Raw genomic sequence first — 20609 nt, forward strand, 5'->3', positions numbered from 1 at the left:
GGTGACCTGCCTGCACACCTGTCTGCATCTCCCCTTCACTATGTCTCTGCATCTCTTCCCATCAGCTCCCCGTCATCTGTCGCCTGGTCCCCCTCTCTGTTTCCAACCTGCCCTTCCCTTTCGGTTCCCTAATCTTCTGTTCTCTAGGCTTCTCGTTCAGTGTGTCTCTGTCCTGTCTCCATGTCTGTCTCCCCATCTCTACTCTGACCTCTCTGATTATCCCCCCCCACCTCCTGTTTCGGCTTCCCCATTTCTAACTCCCTCTCCTCTCCTCCATCTCCCAGGCCCTCCTCGCATCTCATGTCCTTGTCTCTGTAGCTCCTCATTCCTTGTCCTCAAGAGTCCCCAGTACTGACCAGTAGGGGAAGGATGGGGGCAAAGACATCAGGGTCAGCATGAGCTGTGACCATAGGAAATAAAGGCGAGAGTCTGATTTTTACCCCAGCCTGGTTACAAGCGTATATGTGAGTGAGTGAGCATAAGACGTGGCTGTTTCCTCTACCTTTGGCCAGGGAGAAAATGTATGACCCTGTCCCTATTCCCTGCCATTCATTCATTTACTCACTTTTTTTTTTTTTTTGAGACTTGCACATTTCAGGCTCTACTGAGAACCAGAAACCGTATCAGTCAGGATAGGCTGGGTTATGCTGCAGTAAGAAGCAACCCCAGAATCTCAGTGTGTACCTTTAACATTTTTTAATTAATATTTTGGAATTCTTCATATCTCAAGAGAGGGGACTGAAAGCGGCATGTCAACCTTGCTACCTCAACATTGCACAGGAAAGAAAAAAACTCCAAATTGCCCCCCAAATTGCCCACCACGTCGTTGATTAATTAGCTTTAATCAAGACATACAAACGATATAAATAGTGACAACAGAAAGAAAGTATTAAAGAAAAATAAGGGACCTAGAACTCATTTTGTTCTCACAAATGCAGTTCAACACACAGGCTTTATAAGAATGCTTTAAGAACACAAAACCATCTTCAAAATTGGACTCAAAAAATCGGACAAAATTGGAGGTGACTCTCGCCTGTGTGTGTTGGGGCTGCGAGCAGGGGTCGTCACCTTCTACTCTCAGCCATCCCGGAAGTTGTCATCGGTGGGCCTGGCACCGTTTGCTAATTTAGTACAAACGTGGGCTCACTAGTTTTGTTTGTAAGATAATTAATCCATCAGAGTCATGGGATTTAGTTTCCCATCGTGAGGGAAAGGGCTATCGATCTTGTGATCTAACGAGAAAGCTTACCTGTATTTATTCAGTTTACAGGCAGGATGTTAAAAGCAGGGCAGCAAAATGACCAAGACAACCCAGCAGGGTGAAAGCCTTCTTCTGGAGGGAATAGTCACTGGACCTGACCACAACTCCTACAGTTCGGGGCATGGTAGAAAACATTTTTGTTGAAATCACTTCTGAGAAATATTCATAAGGAACAGGAGATGTTGGAATGAATTATTAATTTTCAAAGTCTCTTTAGTGCACAGTACAAAGTTAATAATTTTGTAAAAGTTCTCCCCTTCACACCGTATCAAATCAGATCCTTTGAATTAACGATATGATGCAGAATCCCATCTCTTCCCTAACAGTTGCAGGGGAGGGGAACTCTCCATCTCTTTTCCCGTTGATTTGACAAACATTTATTGAGTACTTACTATGTGCCATACAGAGTACTAGGCTCTGGGGATATAACAGTGAACAAGAAATTTAAAAACGGGTACTTCAGGAAGACGATGGAAATGGCAGCTCCCTAGGATGTGACTTCTGAAAGTTAGGCTGTCATTCTCACTTTCTCCTTTGGGACCTGGGAAGTCTCATCTTGGCGGGGGGCAGAGTCATGACGACCGGCCCTATTTGCCATCCCAGAGGGACTTCCTCTTTCTCTCCTAAGACAGGACAATGAGTACAGAGAACCCAGACCCTCAGGTCTCCCCTCCCAAAGTGGTCTCAAACCCCTATAGCAGGAGGCATTCAGCCTTAAACACCCCACCCCGAGTCTCAGCCACCTCAAGGGTCCTAGAGCTACACTGAGCAGAGCCTCCCCTGGTCCAGGGGCTGGGCTCACCATCTATGGATGGTCAACCTTGTGGCAACAAGCTCAGAATAGAACTGAGGTCACTTAAAGAAAAGTCAGAGAATCAAACCCAGAATCCTCTTGGTTCCCAAGTAAGACAGCACTACCCTCGGGGTCATAGTCACATCCCCTGTGGCTCAGGGTGGAGAGAGGGATGGAGGACGCAGGCTTGCTGGGCCAAGGCTGTAGCTAGGAGACAAAGAGTGGGCTGCTGATGCCTGCTTTCAAGTGGGGGTGATTTCTGTGGCGGTGACAGTGGTGGCGATGTTGGTGATGGCCGTAGTGGGGATGGCGGTGATGATGGTGAATGAAGGTGGTGACAGTGACGATGATCACGGTGTGATGCTGATGGTGACAGAGAAGGGGACGTGATGATTATGATGACGACCGTGGTGACGATGGTGATGGCGGTGATGGTGACAGTGGTGTTGGCAATGATGCTGTGAGTGCCACCTCAATGTAGATTCTTTACTGCCGTCTCAGATTCATTTTGTAACATAAGAAGACTTGGCGTTTTTTAAGCCTGAGCTCGGGAATGTCATTCATTTACATCATACAGTAATAAGAAAACAGCAGACCAGTGCAGCTCAATCTTATTGGCAAAATGGAGAAAGGACTGAATTAAATTGTACTCAATGGCAGTGAAATTTGGAGCATTTAGTGATTTCTCTGCTTTAGGACTGAGGCAGAAACTGGCACTGTCGCATACAACCTGTGTGGATTTGGACAAGTGTCTTCACCTCTCTGAGCTCCGTTCATCTTGAAGTCAGAGGGGGAATCCCTGGAGGTGTGATCAGGGGATCTGACCAACATTTAAAAATAGGAATACAGGAGAATAAAAACCATCATGCAGTACAGGGTGGTATTTGATGAAACCATGTTAATGTGAAATGATTTCTTACTGCGCGTCACGGCCAGAAAAGTTTGGAAGCCACTGGTAGATGGCACCCATCATCATACACTGATTTTCAGACGACTGCCCACTAATAACACCCGATATCAACTCCCTTTCAGATGTCGATTCCACTTCACCCAAAGCAAACGTTCCGGGTCTCCCAGCGGCTCTGTCTTAGCAGAACTCCGCCGCCAGGTGGCGCCCGTGCCCCGCCGTGAGCGGATTCTTCTCCGTCCTGACTCAGCCCAAGCTGGTGATTTCCTTGGGGTCCCCCCTCGCCCCGAGGATCGAGTTTACTGGGACTAAACGTCTTGACCACGAATAGAATTCCCCGAGCACAGCACGGCAGGAGAGCGCAGGCGGTCACGAAGGGATGTGGCCATCCTAAGATATCCACTCATCCCTTCTTGATTCCACAATGTTCATTAAATGCCTGTGTGCACCAGACGAGGTGCCCCCACCCAGAGCTCACATCCTGATGGGGGAGGACGGACAAGATCCCAAATTCAAGACCCCACCAGTACAGGGAAGCCTACCCACCTAGTCCGGTGCAGGACGGCACGAGGTAGAATCTCGCCCGCCCCCAGCCGGCTGTGACCTTGGGCAGCTTGCTTAGCCTCCCTGTGCCCCAGTTTCCCCTGCTACAAAACGGGACTAATAGCACCCACTTCATAGGGTTGTCGTGAGCATTAAATGAGTTAATATTTGTAAAGTACTTAGAAGGGGCCTCTGTCTGTTAAACCCAGTGTTTAAAATTCTCATTTGACAGGGCTTCCCTGGTGGCGCAGTGGTTGAGAGTCCGCCTGCCGATGCAGGGGATGCGGGTTCGTGCCCCGGTCCGGGAAGATCCCACATGTCGTGGAGCGGCTGGGCCCGTGATCCATGGCCGCTGAGCCTGCGCGTCCGGAGCCTGTGCTCCGCAACGGGAGAGGCCACAACAGTGAGAGGCCCGCGTACCGCGAGAAAAAAAAAAGAAAACTTAAAACAAACCAACAAACAAATACTTAATGAACTTTGACAAATGGCACTCTTCCAGGACAGGTAAACTACTTATTTTGTTAGACTTCCTAAGGATTCTTTGATCTATGAAAAAACACCTCTCTGAAGAAAATACTATTCACAACAAAGAAGGGACTGGCCAAAGGTTAGGTCACTAGTCTATCCAGTGGGCTTGCACAAGTTCATTGCATTTCCTTCTTTTGATTGAGATGTAACAGCCATACGTTAAATTGTACCAAGCGTATGTGAATAGCTGGATTAATTTTATGTATGCATATTAATTTCTAAAATATCAGAGGAAATCATACAACTCAATAGCAAAAGAAAGAAAGAAAAAACTGATTAAAAAAGGGCAAAGAACCCAAATAGGCTTTTTTTTCCAAAGAAGATACACAAATGGCCAACAGTATATGAAAACATTCTCAACATCACTAATTTATCAGGGAAATGCAAATCAAAACCAGATATGGAAAAAAGGGACCTTTGTGCACTATTAGTGGAAACGCAAATTGGGACAGTCATTTTGGAAAACAGTATGGAAGGTTCTCAGAAAACTAAAAACAGAACTATTGTTCTGTAACATCTTATGGAAAAACCCAAATGAACCTTTTGGCCAACCCAATATGATCCAGCAATCCCACCTCTGGGTATTTCTCCAAAGGAATCAAAATCAGGATCTTGAAGAGATACTTGCTCTCCCACGTACATTGCAGCATTATTCACAATAGCCGACACATGGAAACAAACCTGAATGTCCTCTGGCTTCTTTAAAAATTTAGTCCTTGCTTTGATTTTCAACAGTTTGACTATGATGTGCCCAGGTGTGGTTTTCTTTGTGTATTTCCTGTTTGGATTTTGCTGAGTTTCTTGAATCTTTGAGTTAATGTCTTTCATCAGTTTGGGACAATTCTTAGCCATTATTACTTCAAATTTTGCTTCTGCCTCAATGTGTTTCTCCTCTCATTTTGGTACTTAAGTTATATGTATGTATGGCTTATATTCATATATATATATGTTCCTTATATCTTTTATCATTTATTCTCTTCTGTTTTTTGTTTTGTATTGTTTTGTTTTGTTTTTTCAATTGCTCTCCGTGCTTCCATTTGGCTATTTCCTATTGACCTGTCATTGTATTCATGAGTCCCATCTTATCATCTTGTTCAGGACCCAGTATACAATTAAACCTATTAAATTAACTTTAGTTTCAGATTTTGCATTTGCCCAAAATCTTGATTTGATTCTTGTCTAGATTCCAATTCTCTGTTGAAATGTGCCCTTATTTCATCTGCTTTTTGATCTTCCCTATTTTCTTTAGCAGCTTAGCCACAGTTAATTTGAAGTGTTCCCTGCTCATTACAATCTGGGTAATATATTGATCTCTTTCCATCATCAGTTTTTTTTTTTTCTAATTATTTATCAAATTTTCTGCTTCTACCCCTGCTGATGAAGTTTTAGTTTTAAGTCTGACATTATAGATAAAATGACTGTAAATGTACCACATGACATCTTCCCCCAGAACAGGTTTCTGCTTTTTATTTTATTTATTTATTTATGTATCTATCTATTTATTTATTTATTTTTGTCTGCATTGGGTCTTTGTTGCGGTGCGCGGGTTTCTCATTGCGGTAGCTTCTCCTGTTGTAGACCACAGGCTCTGGGCGCGTGGGCTTCAGTAGTTGTGGCTCGCAGGCTCTAGAGCGTAGGCTCAGTAGTTGCAGCGCACGGGCTTAGCTGCTCCATGGCATGTGGGATCTTCCCAGACCAGGGATCGAACCCGAGTCCCCTGCATTGGCAGGCGGATTCTTAACCACTGCACCACCAGGGAAGTCCTCACTTATGAATTTAGATGCTTAAATAAAATATTGGTGAAAAAAAAAAAAAAAAAAATATTGGTGAAGAGAAATCATTAAAACAGAGGATACTATAAGCAGGTGAGATTTATTCTAGGAATGTAAAGATATCTCTGCTCTTCTTAATGTACTATAGTTTATCATATTATTAGGTCAAATGAGAAAAATCAGAATCATCTTAATAGATGCCAATAAGACATTTGATAAAATTTAAAATGCAAGCCTGTCAAAGGCACAGCTGCATATTAGGGCGGGGAGGTCTAAGACCTTTAAGGACTTGACCTTAAACTGTGATGCCACATGGATAGGACCCACCTTATGCCTCCCAGGCAAATCCCTAGCTCCTCCCCCAATGCTATTAAGTGTTTACATAAATTCCCAGAGTGGGGGGAACCTCTAACACATTATGGAGGTGAAGCTGGGGACTTGAAAGAAACAGCATTCAGAAGGTGAGAATCCATGGAGCTGAGGCCAGACCAAGAGGTGGGAGAGGGAGAGTTGAAGGTGTTCTGGAAATGTCCCAGATCACCAAGATCACAGCCCCAGTGACCGTGACACACTTCCCTGGGCTGAACTTTGTCCGTAAGTTCAGCTCTCTCTTCAGAGAGCACATCTGTGAAGGGCTGAGAGTAGGGTGTGGGTGGGAGGCAATACTGATGTTCTGAAAAATCCCACAAACCACCCAGGGGACATCTTTAGCACCCAGGGGACACCTTCAGTACCCAAGGGACCTCTTCAGCACCCAAGGGACATCTTTGGCATCAGCTGCATGATACCTGGGCTATTACTTGCTTAAAAAAATACTGTCTGCAGAGCTGATCTCAGAGCTGGGATGGGACGACTCAGATATTCTGGACACCACTGTGGCCACCATCCCATAAGCTATCTTATCACACTTCCAGCCACCTGCAAGGCAAGGTCTATGAGAGTGGACGTCCATCCAAAGGTAGGCCTCATGGAGCTGATGCTAGGGTCGAAGGGAACACTGTGGATGGTGTGGAAAGGCCTCCAACCATTACAAGTTGATCTGACAGATGGGGACCAAGAAGCAGCCAACAGAGATGGGACGCCCACCTGAAGTGCAGGTCACGCCCATGTCTGGCCAAATGCTTGTTCCTAAAATGCCATACACCACCAACTAGAAGATCTCAGCACCAATGGTTTTGCTGTGCTATGCCTGCAAGGACATAACCCAGGGTGTCCACAGTGAACAGTTATCCATCCATCTGTGAACTTCTTTAAATCTGACAAGAGTCACCAGCAAGGCCTTAGTACCAAAGGTCTACGTACAGGTGGTGGAGGAGGATCGAGAAGCGCTCACATTCAAGAAAGGCTCCTACAGCTCCTACCTGCATTTGTGGCTACCCTCATATTCTTTATGCCACAAGCCACCAATGGGACATCCTCACCACCAGATGACCTCATCACCACACTGACGTTTTAGTAAATGAGGAACACTGACACAGCTACAGGGCCACCTAACAGGTTATACATGGCAGCAGCTCTGATTTGATTAACGTTATTACCATGTACATTTATGCCACATAACCAGTGTGCTCGGTTGGGTGTGTGCACTTACTACCCTGGAATGAGATTTATAAACTTTCGTCTTGGCTCTGCAGGGGATTAAAAAAAAAAAAGGTTTCGTTAAAGGCCCTCTGCAAAGCCCTTCTCAAGAATATTCAGTATATTAAGTGGCTTACATGGGCATCAGTGGCAGTTCTTCAAATGTCACAGCCACTACCGGGCACCCTTCATGCCTTCATACCTTAGACCTGTGCTGTCCAGGATGGCAGCAGCTAGCCACCTAGCTAGGGTAAGGCCGCTCGCCCGAATGCACGTGGAGGTGAGAGGCCAGCGCGTTGGACTGCTTGAAGGCCTTGGTGCACAGCAGGCAGACGAAGGGCCGATCGCCCATATGCATGCGCTCGTGCACCCGCAGCCTGTGGCGGTGGATGAAGCGCTCGCTGCACACCCTGCAGGAGTGCGGCTTGTCCTCACAGTGCCGCCGCCGGTGCAGAATCAGGGCCGGCCCTGCCGCGAAGGCCTTGCTGCAGTCCCGGCAGGGGAAGGGCCGCGAAGGGGCGTGCAGAGGCTCGTGGCGGTGCAGCTTGTAGGGGGTCTTGAAGCGCTTCGGGCAGGATGGGCAGGGGAAGGGGCGCTCGCCCATGTGGAGGCGGCGGTGCTCCTGGGGAAGAGGACAGCACCGGGAGTGAGGAACAGTGGCTCACCTCTGCAGGACATGCCTCTCCAGGTAGATCCACCCCTACTCCTTGCAGGTCGCCGAGAAAGAGACCAAATGAAGATACACATACCAATTGTCTAAAATTTTTTAAATTACAAACCAAACTATTAAATAAAATACGTTCTTCCTCCCCCCTCTGACAAATAGACCTTCACAATGACCCGGAAGGCCAGGTTCAAATTTATATTCTTTAGAATCCTCAGAGTTCCACACTAGAACCTGGTGGCCCAGGAGAGCTGGCGGGGGTTTCCCAGGCCTCGGGGGATATCGCACCCACAGAAGGACAGCCCAGTCCAAGCCTCCCTTCCACCCGTCCAGCCTGGAGGTTGTGCACACAGGTGGGGCAAAGTGCACCCTGGGGATGGTGGATCCAGAGAGCCCTGGAAGCAGCCTTTGGGCCCCTTGGGTAGGGAATCCCAGGCTCTCTTGTCCCCTTGGCCACACAAGAAGGGGCAGCAGGAGAGGGTCACAGCAGCATCCAGTAACAGGAGAGATCCAGGGTAGCTCTGAGAGCCAGGCTGCCTCCAGGCTAACTCCCAGCCTCTCCTTTCCTCCCATCATGGCCCTCAACACACCTCCCCCCTCCCCACCCCTCCCCAGCCATGGAAGCCTCCCCTTCCAGTACCTTCTCCTCCAAATCTGACCCCTATCTCCTTCTTACCTTCCTCGAAAACCCATCCCCAATTTCCCATCATCTCATGATCATCCCAGCTGCTACCTCCCTGAGTGCCAAGACCACTTTCTCTAGGCCTCTCCCCTCACATCTTTCCTGGGATTCTTCTACCTTCTAGCTCACCTCCACATACACTTAACCCCTCCCCGCCTCGGCCTCCTGGTCACCCCGCCCACTTTCCCTTCAGGCCCAGCTCTGCTCTCCCTCTTCCGGTGGGCTCTGCCTCTCCCCACCGGCTCCCACTCACCCCCAGTCCAAGGCCCCGCTCACTCTGGTCCCAGACACCTCCACCCCTCCCTTCATACCTGGCCCTACCTTAGGTCCTTGCCCTGCCTTTTCCCCGCAGGCCCCGCCCCTCGCAACAGGCCCCGCCCACCTCGGTCCACCACTCTCCCCTGCCCCTTTCGCGTACCCCGGCCTCTCGTCGGCCCCGCCCCCCTCTCCGCACCTGCAGGTTGCTGGCTCGCTTGAAGCGCTTGCCGCAGGCATCGCAACCGTGCGGCCGCTCGTCGCTGTGCACCGGCCGCGGGCCCTTGCAGTCCGAGTGGCGTTTGAAGGCGGCCGCACACAGGCCGCAGCGAAAGGGCCGCGCCGCCGTGTGCACCACCTCGGGGCTCAGCAGCTCCCACGCGCGCTTGAAGGCCCTCCCGCAGGCCGCGCAGCTGAACTGCCTGGGCCGCGCCAGCCCCTCCAGGCCCTCGGAGCCGCTGCGAAGCGAGCCTGGCTCCTCCTTACCTGAGCGCTCCTCCGCAGAAACGTCGGGAACCAGGCGCGCAGTCGAGTACGTCCCGTGCTCGTCGATGAGCTGCACCAGGGCCGGAGCCTCCGCCTCGTCTCCTCCGGGCGCCTGGAAGAGAGGAATGGGCTTAGTCCTCGGGTCATCCCCCCATCCCACCCCTGCCCAGACATGACTGTGGATTTGGGGCTGCAGCCGCCTCATCTGTAAAATGGGCAGATAATGGGACCGCCCTCCTGGAGCGGCAAATGCGGATTGAATGGGTTAAGATTGAAATTCTGCTCCCCCCCCCCCCGCCCCGTCCCTCCTGACGCCTTCATTTCAGCAAAAGGCAGCTCCTCCTTTCCTTCCAAGTGCTCGGGGCAAAAACCTGACACCCCTTTTTCACACACCTTCATCTAATCTCTCATCAAGCCTGTTGGCTCTAACTTGAAAATACAGGCAGAATCGGGCCACTTCGCACCGTCTCCACAGCCAGCACCCTCCCGTGAGCCGAAATCATCTCTCTCCCGGGCTATTGCTGTGGTCTCTTCTCCGGGTTCCCTGCCTCGGCCGTCCACCCCTCAGGTCTGTTCCCCACGCAGCCGCCAGATGGCGCCCGTTAACACCTAAGTCAGCTCAGGTCCCTTCTCAGCTCAGAGGCCTCCCCTGGTTCCCCTCTAACTCAGAGAAAAGCCCAAGTCCTCACGACCCAGGAGGCCCTGCATGACCCGCCTGTGTCCCCTCTTTGACCTCATCTCTTGCCTTCTCCTCTGGCTCACTAGGCTCTGGCCACACTCAAGGCCTCCTCAACGGACTTGGTGCCTGGAACCCTCTTCCCCTCCACAGACGCACAGTTCCTCCCTCACCTTGGTCAGGTCTTTGGTCCAATGTCACTTTTCCCTGAGGCCTCTCCTTACCACTCTATCTGAAATCGAAACTCATGCTACCCCTCCGATTCTTCCTACCTGCTTCCTGGCTTTACTTTTCTCCATAGCACTTATCTTTGGATATGAGCCTGGAACTGCCTGTGTCCATCTTTTGCACCCTGCGGGAAGAGTCAACCTGGCAATGAAATATCCATAGAGGAAAACAGTCCCAAGAAAAGAGAGAGACAGCTTCCTAGATCTAGACAGCACCTAGATCTAGCTTCACCTGAAGCATCCTTTCCTCCACTCTTTGGTTAGGTGAGGCAATATATTACCTTTTGTTGCTTAAGCAAGTTTGAGTTGGGGTTTTCTGTCATATGGTAGGCTGAATAATGGCCTCTAAATATATCCTGGTCCTAAATATCTAGAACTTGTGAATGTTGCCTTAAATGGTAATAGGGACTTTGCAGATGTGATTAAATTCAGGATCTTGAGATGGGGAGATTATCCTGGATTATCTGGGTGACTGTGAAGGTAATCATAAGTGTCCTTATAAGAGGGAAGCAGAGGGAGATTTGATGCAAAAGAAGAAGGTGATGTGACCACTGAACCAAAATACTAAGCTGCTGGCTCTGAAGATGGAAGAAGGGATCCGGAGCCAAGGAATGCAGCTCTAGAAGATAGAAAAGGCAAGGAAATGGTTTCTCCTCTAACGTCTCCGAGGGAGCACAGCCCTGCTGACACCTCGATTGTGGCTCAGTGAAATTCATTTTGAACTTCTGATCTCCAGACTGTAAGTGAATAAATGTGTGTAGTTTTAAGTCACCAAATTTGTGGTAATTGGTTTCATGGGAAACCAATACATGCCATTTGCAGCCAAGACTCCATAGAGGGGACACAGCTAAAAAAAAAACACCTTTTATTTGGCGTTTATTCAGCACCTTCTGGATACTAGGCACCAGACTGAGTGCTCACAATAACCCAGTCGTCTGCAGGGAGACTGAAGCTCAGAGAAGGTGAGTCACTTGCCCGAGGTCACAGAGCTTGGGAGTGGAAGAGTCAAGATTTGAATCTGGAAAGTAACACCAAAGCAGCCCTCACAAACCCATACTCATCTGTGAATTTGGGGATGGTGTTAGAGATAACGTTATTAACTAATATTTATCTGATACTTAGAGGGTGTAGGCACTGTTCTGAGCAATTTGTGTGTATTAACTCCCTGAGCTCACTCTATGAGGAGAGGACTTTTATAATCCCCATCTGACAGATGACAAAACTGAGGCTCAGAAATTAAGAAATATCCGGATCAGATCATAGAGCTGGTAAGAGGCAGAGGTGGGATTTGAACTCACAATATCATACCCTTGTAATAATGAACCTTCATTTGATAGACGGGGACCCATGCATTGGCAGGCGGATTCTTAACCACTGCGCCACCAGGGAAGCCCTAGAGTTAGGGTTTTTTATGAAGACTAGCTTGAAGACAAACGTTTCAGGAAAGCCTGAGAAGTAAAGGAGGGAAAGGGGATAGGAAATGCCTGGGGTGGGATGGGAATGCCACGTTAAAGGGGATGACCTGGGAAGGCCCGCTGAGAAGGTGACACTGAAGCAAAGACCTGAAAGGTGTACACGGAGGAGGGAGCGAGGGAGCCCTCATTTTCTCAAATGGCTGTCAAGTTTGAGATCCAGCACAATCGTACATCCATCACCGTTCTAGGCACAGAAATAATGAATACGTTCATTGTGCAACTGCTCTGAATCTGACACCATCTCCTGGCATCCCCACAACAGGGAAGGTTTCATTCTCACAGAAGCAGAAACTAAGGCTCAGAGCAGCGTGTCCATGGGCCAAGACACAAAGCCAGGAAGTGATAGATCTGGGAGTCAAATTCACAGCTGCCTAAATCTCTGTTCCTGCTGAGACCTGACTCCTGGGGTGGGTGGGCGTCGGGGGGCTCACCTCTTCTTCTGGGACCTCAGGCTCCTCAGGGTGTATCCTCAGTTGAGATGGACTGAACCCCAGAAAGTCTGGGGGGTCTCCAGGACCCGCTTCTCCATCTCCCGCCTTCATGGGGTGCGGTCTGTCCCAGACCCAGTCCCTGGCTCTGGAGGCTGAAGTGAGGGTGAGGTGGGGCTGTCGTCGGTCAGCTCCAAGGGGGCTGAGGAAGAGAGAAGGGAGGTGACAGTGAGGGTGTTCTCTAAGCTGCTGGAGTTGGGAGAGAGGTCTCCTCCAAAGTCTCATCTGCCCTGGGGGCCCAGGGAGGCCGTCTCTCTCCAAGACCCTCCTCGGAGGGACGGCAGATATTCCCATGGCCTCCACCAACAGCTACACATTGTACTCTCCAACCCCATAGCCCTGAAACCAGCTCATGTGTGTCTTCACCCAGCCTCCTCCAGGCCTCCCTGCCTCCAGTCTCCCCTCTCCAGTCCATCCCCCACGTGGCCCTAGAGGAGTCTTTCTGGCCTCCAGAGCTGCTCCTGCCTCTTCCCTGCTCACTTTCCTCCCATGGCTCCCCAGAACCCCCAGTAGAAAAATGAGCCCCTCGGGACTTCCCCGGTGGTCCAGTGGTAAGGAATCCACCTTACAAAGCAGGGAACGCCCGGTTCGATCCCTGGTCGGGGAACTGAGATCCCACATGCCGCGGGGCAACTAAGCCCGCGTGCCTCAACTAGAGAAGAGAAAACCCGCATGCCACAACTACAGAGAAGCCCGTGCACCACAGCGAAGAGCCTAGGCGCTGCAACTAAGACCAGATGCAGCCAAAAATAAATAAATCTTTAAAAAAGAAAAAAAAAAGTGAGCCCCTCAACCTGGCATTCAAGGCCCTTCACAATATGGCCTCTTGGACTGAACCTTTGTCTTCCTCACTTCACTTCCCTCTCCCCAGCTAGCCCAATGAGCCTCACAGTACCCAGGGCCAACCACAGCTGACAGCACCGGAACCTCACTCCCAAGCCCCCTGGATGACCTGCAGGCCCCTCACACTCATGACATCTGTGCAGACCTCAGAGTCCTCCTGCAAGCACGCTCTTCCTCCTGGGGTCCCCATCTGTGCCCATCACTGTCCCAGCAGCCTCACTGCCACCCAATCGCTGGGTCAGGTTCCCAGGGAGTTCTCATCCCTCTGTCCTCCTCCTTCCTACCCCCTCCCTGATCTATCAGTCTCCCAACCTTCCCACGTTTTCTGTCTTTTATTCTCCCCTCTGTCCCCATGGCCCCTGCCACAGCTCAGGTCTTTTTTTGTTTGTCTGTTTTTTGGCTGCGCCACACGCATGTGGGATCTTAGTTCCCTGACCAGGGATAGAACCCTCTTCCCTTGCAGTGGAAGCACGGAGTCTTAACCACTGGACCGCCAGGGAAGTCCCAGCTCAGGTCTTCTCCTCTCCTCCGGGATCATCACCCCAGCCTCCTCTCTGACCTCTCACCTCCAACCTCCCCGATCCAGTCCGTCTCCCACACAGCCCCAGACAGGTCTTTCTACACCCAGAGCTTATCTTGCTCCTGTCCTGCTCACAACCCTCCCATGGCTCCCCAGGATCGTGGGACAGCGTCAGGCCCCTCAGCCTGGCAGTCCAGTCTCCTTTTATATGTCCCCTGCATACTCTCCAGCATCACTCTCGATGTATTTGCCCACGGACCTTACATTCCAATGGGCAGACCCTCCTTCTGCAAGTGGATCCTTAACTCTTCCACCATGGGGCGTTTGCACCTGTTGTTGGCCCACATCTCAGAGCCTCTGTCAGAATCTAACTCCTGCTTCAAGGCACAGTTCAAACCTGTTACCCGCGCACACACTCACCGTGACCCTCCGCATTCATACACGCAGAGGTCACTCCCAAGCACTGCCCAAATCTCCCCATGCAAACAATGGTCTCTCCCAACCATTCATCCCCCTCAGTCGGACACACAATGAACTCGTCCATCCGAACCTCCCACCTCCCCACCCAATGAACTCGCCCATCCAGAGATCCCCGCCTTCTTTCCCTGACAAAGGTCTTCCAGGCCCCGCCCACTGCACACAAGGGTCTCCTGAAGGCCTCTCCACTCTTCTCCCGTTTGGACCCCCACTTCCCCCCATTTTTCTCCTGACTTCCGTGACAATGATCTCACCCGCCAAATGGGCCCCTCCTCACTCAGGCCGGCTCCTCCCACCCCTCTGCTGGAAACTTGGTATGTCCTGGAGTGATAGAAGGGTACGGGAATCGGGCGAGACCATTACCCGAGTCTGTGTGTGCGGGGAGAGGCATGAAGGGAGTCCCTTCAACTAGGGACTGACCAGACCTCTGGCTCCCCCGGTGCCTTTCAGATTCGACCCGTATCTTCCCAGACTTCGCCGCCTCACCTTTCGGTCCAGGTATACTGCCGGTTCACCGGGGTCTCCATTTACTGGAGGACTCGGGGCAGCGGCGCTTCCGGCCACCTGAATGCGCATGCGTAGTGTATTTCTGGTACCGTGGCTGGTTTTTCTCAGGAGGTTGAAAAGGGGAGTCTTCACTCCCTCTGCAGCGTCACCAAATTCCCCTCAAACGTCAACCCACTGCTTCAGTCTCTCAAAAAGAAACGGGAAGGGCAGATATATAGTAACAACCAGTTACTGATGTACTTAGCATGGGCCAAGTATAAGCACATTATTTTCAGTTCTCAAAACAGCCTTGGTTAGTTACTATTATCCCCATTTTCCACATGAAGAGACTGAGGTTCAGCGAGAAGGAGCGTCAACAAGTGCGTGACAGCCGTATTGGGAGCCTGCTGTGCATGGCTTCATCCAAGCACTCTTTCTGCTAAAATGAGAACCACTGAAGAAGTGCAGGGGTGGAGGTTGAGCGGGAAGCTACCCTCCTCTCTGCTGTGTCCTCAGGCAAGTTCCTGAACCACTCTCATTTAATTTCCCCAGCTGGAAAACGGGCACAATGGGGTGTTTGGGGTGATCCTCTAGGTAAACCACCTGGCACAATGCAGTTCAGGGCTAATTAAGTATCACCATGGGGGGCAGGTATAGGATGTTGATGAGTGAAGAAGGCCATATGGGGAGCTATGAAGAGAGTTCTTTTTTTTTTTTTTTTTTTTTTTTTTTTTTCGGTACGCGGGCCTCTCACTGTTGTGGCCTCTCCCGTTGCAGAGCACAGGCTCCGGACGCTCAGGCTCAGCGGCCATGGCTCACGGGCCCAGCCCCTCCGCGGCATGTGGGATCTTCCCGGACCGGGGCACGAACCCGTGTCCCCTGCATCGGCAGGCGGACTCTCAACCACTGCGCCACCAGGGAAGCCCCAAAGAGAGTTCTTTACTATCCACACAGAGAAGAGTTACTGCTACCCGTCTCCTGCCAATTGTTGCTACAAAAACACAGGCCCATAGTCTGAGATGGCGTGCTTCAGCAGACTGGATTTCAAACCATTTTTTTGGAACCCCAGAGTTCTTCCCAGGTGCATGAGGCCAAGTTGGGGGATGGGGTGGGGCAGGGAGGCAGGACCCTGTGTATCCCAACTCCTGCTTCAACTTCAGTAATAATTTTGATGATGACAGTCTTCCAAACACATCCCATGAGTTACCTCAGTTATTCCTCCAAGAAACTTATGAGATGGATACTACTGTTATTTCCATTTTAAAGATGAGGAGACTGAGGCACTGGGCGTTTAATAATTCTGCAAATAACAATGTATTCCATGGAACATCCCAAGTCCTCCTCTACCACCCCCTCATTTGTTTTCTAATGTATCCCTTGTGCCCCAGTTCCTCTTTTATCACCTGAATTCCTGGTATCTATTCCTCTTCTATGTCCCCCAGCTCCACTATGAATATGTTTCTCTAATACCCCCAATCTCCCCTGTAATATCACTGCTTCCAAATTCTGAATCGCCTCTATGCATTTCATCAACATAATTTATGGAGTGTCCCCTCTGTGCCAGGCACACTTCCGGGCCCTGGAATTTTTCATGGTAAACAGCACAAGACCTCCCCCTAGTGGGGAAGATGGACAATTAAATGACAAATGATGGACAAGATAATTTTAGATCCTGATAAAGTTTCTGAAAGGGGAATGGAATAGTTGCTGGTGGTGGGAATGGGGTGGTGGCTACTTTAAATAGGGCTGTCCAGGGTATCCTCTTCTGGGAGGTGACATTTAAGTCTGAAAGGTAAAGAGTTGGATGGGCAATCCAGGCAGGGAACGGCAGGGGCAAAAATTGGAATAAGCTGGTCCTGTTTGGGGAACGGGGTGGAGCCCGCTGTAGGTGAGGCAGGAGGGCAAGTGATAAGAGATATGGCTGGACAGTTAGGAACCAGGAAACTCCACATTCGCCATAACATCCCAATTCACCCTATTTATCAGCACTGGCCAAAAGAACTTTCTCCGATGATGGAAATGTTGTAGATCTTCAGTGTCCAATACAGTGGAGACACTGAGTATTTGAAATGGAGTGAGTGTGACTGAGGAACTGAATTTTTAATTATATTTCACTTTAATTAATTTACTTTAGCCACATGTGGCTACCTGCTAGGGTATTAGACAACATAGCTATACAACTTCCCATTACACCTCAAAACATCAAACTCTTCTTATAATTCCCCCATTCTCCCAAAACATCTCAGTGTTCCCTACAAGCCTCCACTCGCTCCTATAAGAATCCTGTAACAACTGTACAAATGTTCAAACAACCCAATTCTCGGTTCCTTTTACCTATGATTCACCAAAACACTCCCAATCCCTTAGCATCTCCCCAACACCACCTATGTCACACCGATTCCCCCATCACACTCTCCGTTCCTCCATGAGCACCTCAGTTCCTCTGCAATTACTCTATTTCCTCCCAAGACAGTCCTTAAACACCTTAATCTCACCCCGCCCCCTTTCGCTCCAGGGTTACCATGGCAACGCACCCGCAGCCATCACGCGCGCCTAGCCTGGCCCATCACCATGGAAACCGGAGAGGTCTCCACCACGCCACCACCCCACGCTGAGATGGCTGTTCTGGGACCCAGACCCTTCGGACCCAAGAGAGCCGGGAGAGACTAGGGAGCCCCACAATTCTCAGCGAGAGCAAAGCGTCCTCCCCATTCTTCTGCCCCTATCCGACTAGGCGCCCTGCAGCAGGTACACACTCCTGGGGAATGTCGGGTGGTAGATTCTACTGCGCAGGCGCCCACGCTTAGCGGACCGCGTTGGAGGCGCTCAGCCTGCCGGGAGTTGTAGTTTTCTGGCTGCAACAGCTGGAGACGCAGGTGGCCAATGGGTGAGCCGGATAGAAACAAGGTTACTGAAGCTGAGACTCGTCGGGCAGGCTCCACTGTCACCATAGCAACAATGAAGCGTGATGAAGCACCAGCCCTAGTAGCCAGTCTGCCATTTTTATTCTTTCATCTTTCTTGCTCAGGGCTTGCTTTGCACCGGACACTGTTCTAGGCACTGGAGATACAATGGGAAACAAAATAGAGTTTATAATTTGATGGGGGGAGATTGACTATTAATAACAACGATGAACACAAATCGCTAGAGAAAACGGTATGTTAATAGGTTATTGAGATGCTTCGGGAGAAGTGGAAATGCAGATCATGTGAGAACATTGGTACACACCCGAATTCATCTATCTCACAAAGCCCTGTGAGACCGGTACTATTATTATCGCCAAACTGTAACAAACAGATTAAGCAACAGAAGGGCACATAGCAAGGAGTAGAGCTGGGATGTGAACTAGGACCATCTGGATTCATACTCTGTAAGCTTAACTACAGTGCTAAACTGGTCGAGATGTGTGGCATAACTTCAGGCAGTGTTAATTGTTGTGAAGAATAAAGCAGAGAAAAGGGATGAGATGACTCTTTAAATGGACTGTTCAGGGATGGCTTTTAGAAGCAGGTGACATTTGAGTAGAGGCCTGAGGGATTGTGCTGGGCACGTGGGGCATGTAGAGGTCCAAGGGTCACTGACCTTTGGATTTTTCTCTTGCCTTCCCCAAAGGCAGACTGTTACACACGCTGCTCCCTCTGCTGAGAATGCGCTTCCCCGTTCTCTCCCTGTCAAATGCATCCTTCAAGAGCCGGTTCTGAGGGACTTCCCTGGTGGTCCAGTGGTTCAGAATCCGTCTTCCAGTCCAGGGGAGGTTGGGTTCGATCCCTAGTCGGGGAACTAAGATCCCACATGCTGTGGGCCAACTAAGCCTGCGCCACAACAAAGACCCAGCGCAAACAAACAAAATATCCGGTTCTGTGAAGAAACTACTTCTCTGTCCCGTTTTGCTAACCATAAATCTCTTCCTTCTCTGGACTCACAACCGATCCATTTGTCACAATAAAGCCGCCAGGGGTAATTTTATTTTTGTACATCCAATCAAGCCATGCTCCTGCTTGAAAATTTTTGAATGGCTTCCCACTGCTCCCAGGATAAAGACTCACCTCTTCCTGTACCTATAAGGCCCGATGGTCACTATTAACATCTCTCCCTTTTTCACACCCTGACCCCCCTCTACTAACCCTTCTTCAATTTATGGTATGGCTTGAGCTCTTTCCCTCCCTAGGACTCTCCCTAACCCACATCCAAGAGTCTAAGGATAAAAGAGTCAAGTGGGGAGCTTTGGGACATTGGTCTGCACTGGACTGCTATTGGGTTTGCCTGCCCAGGATTCCTCCTGCCTCTTTTTGATCTTAGGTGACCTCCGCCTTCAGCAGCTTGAAGCAGGATTTTGGTTCCCAGCCAGAGATTGAAGTCAGGCCATTGCAGTGAGAGCACTGAATCCTAGCCACTAGACCAGTGGCCAGTGACAAGGCCCCTGGCCCGTCAGCTTTGTAGAAATGTATTCCCACAGAGAAACGGAAAGTAGTGAAACAAGTAAAGTGTTTATTAGGAGGAAAAAGAGTATGTGTGAATAGGCACAAACTGGCGGGCTCAGAGAGTCGCGCCCTTGTGGCAGTTTGAATGACTTATATGGGGCATTTCTTCTGGGTTTCCTTTGGCCAATCATCTTGCTTTGCCTGGTTCTGGATCTGTATTTGGTTTATCTCAGGGTCCTCCCCTGTGTGCACGCGCATGTACATTCTGTCTGCCCTGTCAGTCTGCTACAAGAATGGGCAGATGTCCAGGGTGACGGCTCAGAGCAGACCCTCCACGCATGGTCTTTGAAGCAGAAGCCTCAGCATTATTTGGGAACTGATTAGACATGCAAATTCTCAGGCCCTACCTCAGACCTACTCAATCAGAAATTCGGGGTGGGAGGGATGTCTGTGTTTTAACATGGTCTCTGGGTAATCAATTTCCTGAGGCCTGCTCAAGTTTGAGCACATAAACAAGAAACAATAAAAGGCACAAACAATAAATGCTTATCACTAAATATTTTTGAAGGGTCATGGTTGTTACACAGCATCGACGTAACCATAGATAATTGATACTGATACACTTAGTAAACCCAATCAGCCTCGTCTTTGACTTTTGATGCTGGGATGCTGGTAGAAAGGTCTTTGGGGATCAAGATCTGAGGATATGAGATTACGGCTTCAAGTCGCTATCTTTCTCAGTCAAAGGGGATAGCCTTCCTTTGAAGGAAGCCGTGACATAAAGGGCAGAAGCACAAGGGAGAAACCTGACATTATTTGAGCCCCTGGATTCAGCTGCCCTTGAAGACTTTAATTTCCCAGCGACGTGAATGGCTGGATGACCTTTTACATTAAGCTCCTTCGTTGCTACTCAAAGTGTGCTCCACAATCCAGCAGCAACCACGTCATCGGAGAACCTTCCACAATCTTGGGCCCCACCGCAGACCGACTGGTGATTCATCTGTTCATAAAGTTTAAGAAGTGCTGAGCTATTTCCACCTGAATTTCTATCACCTGCAGTCCCCCGCACCAGTTGAGATAACAGAAATCCCAACTCAAACTGCCATGAGTATTAAAATATCTTTTATCTTACTTAGGAAGCTGCCACCCCCAACCCCATAGGGCAGACTTTAGGGACTCAACCAGATGCAGATTTTCTTTTTTCTTTCTTTTCATTTTATTTTTTTGCAGCACGGCTTATGGGATCTTAGTTCCCCGCCTAGGGATCAAACCTGGGCCCTTGGCAGTGAGAGCGCAGAGTCCTAACCACTGGACCGCCAGGGGGCTCCCCAGATTCTCCTCATCTCTTAGCTCTGTCATCCTCAATGACATCCTTCATTCTCACATCCTATCAAGAGGCTTGCAAGCAGGTTTAGGCCTAACCGTCTCATTCTGGGGCTTCTCCTTAGGATTGAGAGAAACTTTAGAAGCCTCCCTGCCCTAAGCAGACCCATTGGGCAGGATCAGGCCCCACGCCCATTCATAAAC

Source organism: Phocoena phocoena, chromosome 20, assembly GCF_963924675.1.
Source record: "Phocoena phocoena chromosome 20, mPhoPho1.1, whole genome shotgun sequence".
Taxonomy (NCBI): Eukaryota; Metazoa; Chordata; class Mammalia; order Artiodactyla; family Phocoenidae; genus Phocoena; species Phocoena phocoena.